We start from the raw sequence: 9,655 nt of genomic DNA, 5'->3' as shown, positions 1-9,655 counted from the left end.
GTTGACGGACTGATAGCTTAACGTCGTCTGCTTCGTCTATTTATACGTTTCCGTCCTTTGTTTTTCCAAGGGTAGATGACTGGATGCACTTTCCCTCCTTTTTGTTTTCTTAAAGAACGAAGAATCGTTGGATCTAATAGTTTATAGGTAGTGGATCCCCATGGGTTGGTAGGTTGTCTAAAAATAGTGCCTCCGCGTTGATAGGGAGAATGGTAACGACCCACTGATCGTTGATGTCTTATGTGAGATTGTGAATTTTGTCCTCGCCGCATGTTTTACACACCTAAAATGTCTTTAACACGTTGTCGTTTCTTTTTATAGGTTTGTTTGGCTTTGGTTTTAACCGCAAGACCAATAGCCGCGGGTATTTTACGTTTGAGTCCTCTTTTTAAAACGTCTCCTGAACCTTTTAAGGCTTCGGAGGCTGACGCCCCTTTTTCATAAGCATGTAATCCGTGTCCAATCGAGCGAACTACACTCGGCCCCGCTAATTTTACCAATTCTTGCATAAAACCACTCCCGTACATAGTGGGGGTATGATAACGCGTCAGTGATCCTCCTAACATGTTGTTTGCTGTAGTTGTGATGTTTCCATAATACAGGGTCTCTTTTATACTTGTTGAAAACCAAGGGTAATGATGGTTTTGCCTGGGGATAAGACCAACAAGGACCCATCTGGTGTAGCCAACGACACTTCAATGCTTTCCATGTGTTGATTTCGAACTCGAATCCATTCACGATGGTAAGGTTCTATGGTCGCTCTCCCTTCTCCTTTTCTTTCTAATTCCACTTTTCTTAACAGCGAATGTCGTTGTGATCCTACAATGGTGGATTCTACAGCATCGCAATAAATCATGACCGTTTGTTTTACGGTTCCCACATGCGTATTAAACAGGACATTCAGGTTTTGAAAATGCCAATCCACAGTACGCGTGAGATATAGATACGATTGACCGTTCTCTTGTTTGACTTTGAATAACGAGTTTCCCCCTAATAAATCTGATGGACTAATGCTCACAAAATGCTCTCCTAGCCATTGATACTTATCATTGCTTTTGACGGGTGGAGTGGATGTCGTATAAGTGGTTGTGGGTAAGACAAAGTCTAAATTGGGTCCTAATTGGTATTGGTTGTTTTTGTCTTTGAACAATAAACCAAACTTTTCCGCAAAATCCACATGTATCCCTACAGAGGAAAGGGGGTGAATTTTTAGCTGTCTGTCACGAGCAAACGCATCTTCACGGGATACTTTTTTCAACACGAGGGTGTTTTCGTTCCATTCAAAGGTGGGTTTCCAAGTAGATTTGAGGGAAACAGTGCCTGTATTACCTTTGGTTGTTTTCCAAGTGTCGAAGGTTGACTTTACATCTTCCATGATGGTTTGTTCCATATGGGTCATAATATTCTGCCATAATTGATGACCTGAATAGACAGGATACGAACTACCCATGACATCTTTCAAAGTCACAGTTTTGTCTTTGGGCTCAAAGTTAATAAACCAATCACTGGCCACAGCATGACGCTTGGTCAAGGTGTAGCGATAGTTGAGTATCTTGGTGTCACTATTACTGTGAATGACCGCAGAACTATGTCCTACATCAGGGACCGAGACACTCCACAAACTGGCTTGCCAGGTATTGCCTTCTAAATTGAGTCGCACCGGTAAACGCACTTTAAAATTATTATTTTGGTTTTGGGGATGTTCGTCCGTGGGATCGCTGATCAAGGTTAATCGAAAACTCTTCATAACACTTGCAAATCTTTTTTCCAAACCCAAGAGTTATATTTTTTCGGCCAACCCTTCCAAGACACAAAGACTTGTTTTCCTTTGCGTTTTAAAACTTGATCAATACGAAATAATGAATCGTCTGCGACATTGACCTTTTGCAGATCTGGTTCATAAAACGTTCCTTTTATAGGAGACCCGTCCCATTCCGTGAGTTTATACGTTACCACTGGTTTTGTGGTATAGATTTGTTTCACTAAAAACACTTCTTCGGTCCACCCAGGCAAATACCCTTTTTTAAAAGGACGAAATTTTTTATTGAGTCTTACTTTATCACCTACTTGACATTGCGGTTTTTTCACTTTGTTGTCTTTTTTCGTATCGTATAAACGATACCAAATTTCGGTTTCGTTGGACTCGTTGACATTGACAGGTTTTTCTTGAATACTACGATGATAGGAATGATTATATGCTTTCACTAAAGCAGGCAACTATCAATATACTTGAGCGTATTATGCGCAGTAAAATAGCGAAACATGTTCTTTTTCAAAGTTCGATTCCAACGTTCCACTACGGAACCGTGAGGATCTCCATGGGTAGAAAAATGATTCACACCCTGTTTTTTAAAAAAGGATTGCACTTTAACATTATAAAATTCACCGCCAAAATCCGTTTGTACTTTTTGAGGTAAACGATCTCCTAATCTTGCCCATAGTCTTTGTAAGGCTTCTACCATCGCTGTTGCGCTTTTACTCTTTAACGGTTCTACCCAGGCGAATTTTGAGAGCACATCAATCACCGTCAGTAAATATTTGTACCCTTTGTTGTATTTAGCTAGTTTTTGCATGTCTACCAAGTCCATGACAAATTGTTCGTTGATTTTAAACACCAGGGTGGGTAACGTTTTAAAACGTCGACGCCTTGGTTTATGCAGGGTGTAACTCAGCACTTGTTGCAGTTCCTTCTTGGCTTGGGACACAGGAATCTTGTGTGCTTTGGCAAATTTGGCAATTCCTCCCAGTGATCCAGGTTCTGTAGGATCGACATAAGAAGCAGATAATTTTGTTTCCATGGTACGATAGATACTGTCCTGCTAAATACGAAAATGAATACATGTTCTTTGAATAATGCTTCCTTAAATAGCGAAACACAGTTACTCCTTCAGAAGGAAAGTGCCGATGTAACCAAGTGATGTAAATTGCATAATGTCCCCAGGACAATTGGTTATGATACATCATAAATTTAAACAGAGCAATAGGAGGACAAGTGTCTTGAAAGAAGGCAGAGTCTGCACAAATATGTTGGCAAATCCACACAGTACTTCTATACTGCAGATTTCCCATGACGAAAGGACTGCTTTTAAAAACAAATCACCCACTTTATACCCTAACCCTAATCCCAAGAGGCTAGGGTTTAACCCTAACCTTATTAGCATTTTAACCCTAACCCTAACCCTAATCCCGAGGGGCTAGGGTTTAACCCTAACTTTATTAGCATTTTAACCCTAACCCTAGTCCTAACCCTAATCCCAAGGGGCTAGGGTTTAACCCTAACCTTATTAGCATTTTAACCCTAACCCTAACCCTAACAAGAAAACAACCACAAACAATTCCTTTTCAACACTTTTATTTAAACATTGACAAAACTAGTAATTGCCTGTTTCAGAAGAGTACCTCAAAAGATACCAGTTCCATATGTTCTAAATGTTTCGTACGAATAGGGTAACAAACCCGCTTCCTTTCTTCGAGCATTGTTTGCATCACATTCTTGAACAAATCTCTTTTCTTTTTCTTGTTTTTGCTTGTCTGTTTCTTCTGGAACACATACATTCACTAATTGAGCAAAAAAACGTTCCTCAACTGGCGTTAAAGGCAATCCCTTCTGCTTTCTGTTGCGACAATAGGAAGCCAAACTGCACACTTTTTCAGGCAAATAACCAAAAGGCCAGTCTTCATACACTGCTTTGGCGATGGCTGCTTCGTTCTTTTCATACTTTTCAGCCCCGGGAGGAGGTTTCCACTCATCATGTTTGCTTGCTATGCATGCATTTAAGAACTTTTCATCCGCAGATGAAAGAGAATGACCTTTGCTTTTTTGTTTTTCTAGATACTCAGCTACATTTGCATCAGCTAAAGGAAGATGATGCCATCCTTTCACACGAGAATTAAACCTATGGTTGGCAATACTAACAGCCTCCTTCCATTGCTCTCGTTTCTTGAGCTCCTTGGCTATCTCTGGACTCGATTGAAATGTGCTTGGCAGAGGGGTGCTGTTCCAAGGATTCTTTGTTTGCGCTTTTCTTTGTTCTTCTTGCTTTTTGGCTGATTCAGCAAACGTTTTGGCTGATTCAGCAAACCATGCATGTTGCTGATTCTGCTCTGTTTGAGTTTCGGCATCTTGTTTGCTGTACCAACCATTGCGCTGTTTCCACGTTTCAACATTCGCTTCCGCTTGTTGCTTCCATTCTGCTCTGCTCAGGTTTGTCGCATACTTGAGTTTATGGATGGGTCTCTTATCGATAAACAGTGGTGTGTGAATCCACTGAAAATATTTGCAGCGAGTCTCAGCTGAAGCGGGTGTTCCACAGGTTAAGAATACTTTGTTCAGGTTTCTGGCTGTCTTACTAAGGCGTAGAATAGGAATTCGTGAGCAATGACATTTCAAATCTCCCCATTCGGTTTTTACTTCTGCATGCATGTCTTTCTTTAAGGCATCATACACTTTCAGTTTGTCTACATTCTTTCCATAAAATCTTGGGCAGAGTTTCTTTTCTTCAAAACATGACAGCAAAAAATGTGTGTTGAAAGGATCACTCTCAGTAGCTCCAAAATCGACGCTCATCATTTCAAGGTCTTCTTCTCTACTCATTTCACAAGTCATGGCTGCAGAGTTTGTGATTTGACCAGAGATTGCCCCAATTTTATAATCCTCCTAAGGTCCTTAGGGTATTGGGCAAGATCGGGCAAGAATCCCCAAGGGTGTTAGACAAATAAACACACGTTTTTAATAAGATCACAATGTTTAATTTTAAACAACAACAAACTTTTTTACAACAACCAAGAACAAAGTGTTTTTAGGGAAATTGAAATCCTCCTGCCTCTACTTTAGGTCGTTTCTGTAATCTTTCTTGTACCATCTCATGCATTCGTTTCTTGAGAGCTGAGGGTGTAGAAGCTTTAGGGACCTTCACAGGTTTAGGTGCTTGGTGAATCCACTGAAAGTAATTACACCTGGCTTCTCTCTCCTTAGGGCAGCTTAGGAACACTTTGTTTGGATTTCTTGATGTTTGACTGAGCTTGAGTCTAGGCACTAATCCACAGTGACAGGCAAAGGTTCCCCATTGTTGATGGATTTTGGGATGAATGCTGTTACAAATGATATCCAACACTGTCTGCTTGCTGTCTACATTGCCAAAATACACGGGGCATGTATAACCATTGGCAAGTCCTTTTTCAGGCAGGACAAAGTTGGTATGCAAAGGTTTGCTTGCATCCATCAGATACTCTTGCAACGCCAGTTCTTCTAAAGTAGGTACATCGAATTCCCCTTCTATAGGCCACCATTCCACTTGTCGACCATCTGGTAACACAGCGACTCCTTCTTCCATGATATGCACGGGATCTAGGTCAGGCTGTGTTTCCATAGAACTCGGTCCATTGAATAGATCTTGGCAGGCCTGCTGCATTTCCTCATAGGAAGGAAGCATGATCTCTGTTGCTGGTTGTGCGTTCTCATTGACATTCATTTGAGGTTCTGGGTCCAGGTATTTCTGCAACCTACATTTATCGCCTGTAGTGTAATGGGATGCTGTCCATTCTTTTGTAAGAGGTTCAGCATTCTCAATCATTTGAGGTTCTGGCGTTTTTAGAACGGATTGAACTACTTCTACTCCTGCCTTTTTTGGCTTTTCTGGCTTTCTTCTTGGGAGCTTCCATGTTAAACGGCGGTTCTTGCAGATAACACATAGTGAAAAAGCACATCAAATACACAGATTTATACTTACTTGACATCCCTTAGGGAATTGGACATGTCTGGGCAATGACGTCACTTCTGTCACGAACTCACACGAATCACCCCCTTGGGACATGAACATGTTAGGGCAAACTATAAAAGAGAGTAATTAGCTCATTTTTATTATTAAACAACATGACTCAGCCAATTGACACCTCGTTTTATGTGACGCTGACTAGTCAAAAAACACAGGAATTTCCAGACAATTTACCCACACAATTTCAATACCGTTTGCCTCAAAGCTTATGGTTACCGGGCAAATGGAAAGTGGGATTGGCAAGTGTGTTTTTACCTGGCGTTTCCAATCCCATTCCCCATGTTGTCACATCCCATGTCAGTTCCTCTCCGCCCAAACAACATGACATACTTCCTACCAAACCTTTCAGTATTCGGTCGATTCACAACCTGTACAAAGGGAGTACTACCGATATTTTATTTCAACAATATGCCAAAGCTTTCAAATCAAGTCAATCTCAAGAATTTTTGTCCAAACTTAAAACAGCAGATTTGCAAGATGCCTCCAACGGGTTTGATTTTATGTCCAAATGCATGCGATGGATGGAACAGGATTTAAACAAAAAATTACCCACGGGGTATGAATTTGCCGACAGTACCGATAATTGGAGAATAGATGTTTCTGCTCAAGATAATTACACGACTTGGCTGCTTCGACATTACAATATTAAAAGTACCAACAGAAAAAGTGTGCCTTATTTAGCCATTAATTTGATCTTGGCTAAACAAATGGGATGGGTGGTAGAAACAGCTAACAATGTGTTTGCGGTGGGACCAAATTTACTCATGGAACTTCCAGATGGTACTACTGGCGTAAAACCAGATCCTGCAACCTGTCTCAATGCAAAATTTACTTTTACTCAACCCATTCATGTAGTAGACGGGTTGCTGTATCTTTGCTCCACATTTAGTTGGCGCTTTGTGAATTTAAATGAAGCCTTTGACAAAGCGATTCATCAGGCCTATGAAACCCCAAAAACAGTTTTGAATGTGTTCAAACCCTGGATGACTAACCTTTCATTATGGAATATGGATCTTGGACTCGACTTGGACGATAAGTTTGTAGATCTGCCTGTATCTTCCCATTATTGGAAACCCACGACTCTGAGTGTGACTTTGTTAAGAGGGGTACAAATTGCGGATGGTGTATCTCACGGAAAATACACTGGAAAACTGCAGATTGATATGACCTCCTTAACTCGCAACAAAACTTATACGGTCGCATTAGAGTGGTACCAAAAGGATGCGTGGTTGTTTAACCGTTCTAACTTTGGTGCTGATGGTTCAGGTTTACAAGTTCATCATTTGCGGGTTGAAAAACATACTCATGAGCAAAACAAAACCCATTTGATTTATTATCACACTCTTACTATTCAATTCACTAAAACTTCAAGTAGACATGCTAAACTAAACATCGAGTTTGACATAGGGTTTCCACTGTCAGCGAAATACTCAGATGATTTGAAAGACAACACTTTTTTAGTGTTGTATGGAGTAGAGGGACATGTAGAACAGGTACCAGATGTGTATGATGATCACCCGGTCATTCCCTCTTCTCACACAACAACCGAAACAACGACTACCAGTATGGGGGACAAGAAAGCATCCACACTTCCTAAATCTCATGGAACAGACAATTTACGTCCTCTGTTTTTGTCTTGCAATTTAACTAAAAGCATTGATGGAAACAAAACCATCATGAAGTCTGTCGCTTATAATAACGAAAAAACGCTCATTGAATGTAGCCCCATTCAATTTTATTCCATGCGGAGTTATTTGGTGGACATTTTAGAAGTGACTGTGACAGAATGGAATAACACTATTCCCGACTTCAATCAGGATAGTCCAGTCATTGTCACCCTGTTTTTCAAGAAAAAGCTGACAGAGTCTCAACGCAAATACATTAAGTTGGATGAATCATTCGACCGTGACCAGCTCATATAAGCATGCATGGGCAACACAGTTCATTCATTATGTGTGAGCTCGAGTGGATCAACATCGCTAGTAAATCACTAGCTTATTGCGCTCAGTTGTTGCAACAGATTAAACAGCTCAAGGAAAAGTTTGAGAGACTCCAAGAAGAAGCGGCTAGACTGAAAACTTTGGTTCAAAAACAAGAACAGCTGGTACAAGATCTAACCGAAAGACATGGGGGCTACGACACCGTCTACTAAATTGGAACAGCTGTTAAGAAAAGTACAGCCTCGTCAATTTGCCTCCTACCAAGAATTTATACGAGCCTTGATGATTGAGACATTGGCCAACACAAGCATGACCTTTGATCAGTTGAATTACGACTTGTTTGCTTTGAACCGAGAGGTATTTCATCAAGTGAACAGAGAAACCACGGCATTTTTTAAGTTATTGGCTAACAAGCAACAGTGCTTCCTTCCTGATGGACCAACTACCTCACAAGATCAATACTGAGCAGTCCAACAGATTCGAGGAAATTTTACAGCAAATGGACCCTTCGCTACTACAAGGATACAAAAAGTTTATACATGAAGTTATTATACAGGGCATCAGCTATCACAATCTTACTTTTGACACTTAAACCGTTATTTATTTGACTTGAACAAAGATGTGATGGACCAAATTTTTCAAAAAGCTATTTCTTACTACGAGATGCATGCACCAGAAAAGATCAAGTCCTATGGGAATTGAACATGTCTGGGCAATGACGTCAATGGTCTTCTATAAAACTAAAGTTGGGTTCTACTCATCAACACATAATACGATGGCTTTTACTGTAATCTCTGGTGGCGCAAATGGTGTGGATTTAGAAGCAGAAAAGTTAGCAAGACACTATGGTTTGAAGGTCAATGTTCTCATTCCTCCTTGTCATCCCAGAAAAGCCTCCGTACAACCCTTAACTCATCAACAATTGGCTGAAGCGATTCCTCTCACAACCCAAGTGGCTAATCGTCTCAACAAACAGTTAACCAACCCGATCAGTTTACAGTATATCCACCGAAATTATCATGTGGTGAAACAAGCTGAGATGGTGCTGGCATTTACTTATTTTCAACCAGAAAGAAAAGTTTGCTTGGGCGGAACAGGCTGGGCAGTAGAAATGAGTAAAGTCCTCAACAAAGTCGTGTATGTGTATGATGTGGAGCGAAACATTTGGTTTTGGTATAACCCTCACCAAGATTTGTTTTACGCATGTGATGAGATGTCAGATGAACAGTACGCTTTACCCACACTAGTGAAGAAAACCGCCATTGTAGGAGTCAGAAACATCTACGATTACCCTGAGGCTCTTTTAGAATTGCAAGAGACTTTTAAACGAAGTTTACATTTACCGAAACAAGAATGCAAGAATGTGAAGGAACTTTGTAACCCATTTAAATTTTTAACTATTTTATAAGGTTTTCTTCATAAGGTAAAATGATTTTTAATTGCGATCGCCATCAAACGTCTTTGTTCCAATGGATCTGAGAGTTCTTTCTGAATGTGTCGCATCATAGACTCACAGTTTAAGATTTCTCTGACTGCTTGAGTGTTTTTTAATCCCTTGCTTTTGCAGACTTTGGTCCAGCAGAACTAAAGACTGTAATGCTATGCATAATGAGGTGGAAATCATATCCACGCAAATTATGGAAGAATACAGGAATGTGTGTTGTACGCCGCTTGTTTAGGTTACATGAACTATGGGCCGCTCCGCGGAACTCCCCTGTGACATGATTGTGATCTCTCACTTTACACCATTTTTCTTCTTTCTCATAGAAATAAAATCACACTATTGTTAAACTTTAATTACAAGAAAAAAAATAATAATAAAATAAACATTGTTCACCTGACTACTTTGTTGTGATTAACTCGGAAAGGGGCTGATAGTACAGTGGTTTAGTATCCCTGCTTGTCACGCAGGTGACCCGGGTTCGATTCCCGGTCAGCTCG

The 9,655-nt window shown here is 40.4% G+C and overlaps 1 non-coding gene across 1 annotated transcript; it reads left to right on the top strand.

Moving 5' to 3' along the window:
* The first annotated feature begins 9,582 nt into the window (after positions 1-9,582).
* Trnad-guc (transfer RNA aspartic acid (anticodon GUC)) lies at positions 9,583-9,655 on the top strand. Its single transcript has one exon. It is a non-coding gene; the product is annotated as a tRNA-Asp (tRNA).

This window comes from Porites lutea, chromosome 12, assembly GCF_958299795.1.
Source record: "Porites lutea chromosome 12, jaPorLute2.1, whole genome shotgun sequence".
NCBI classification, from domain to species: domain Eukaryota; kingdom Metazoa; phylum Cnidaria; class Anthozoa; order Scleractinia; family Poritidae; genus Porites; species Porites lutea.
The sequence above is the reverse complement of the archived record's forward strand: the minus strand, read 5'-3'. Positions and strand labels throughout refer to the sequence as shown.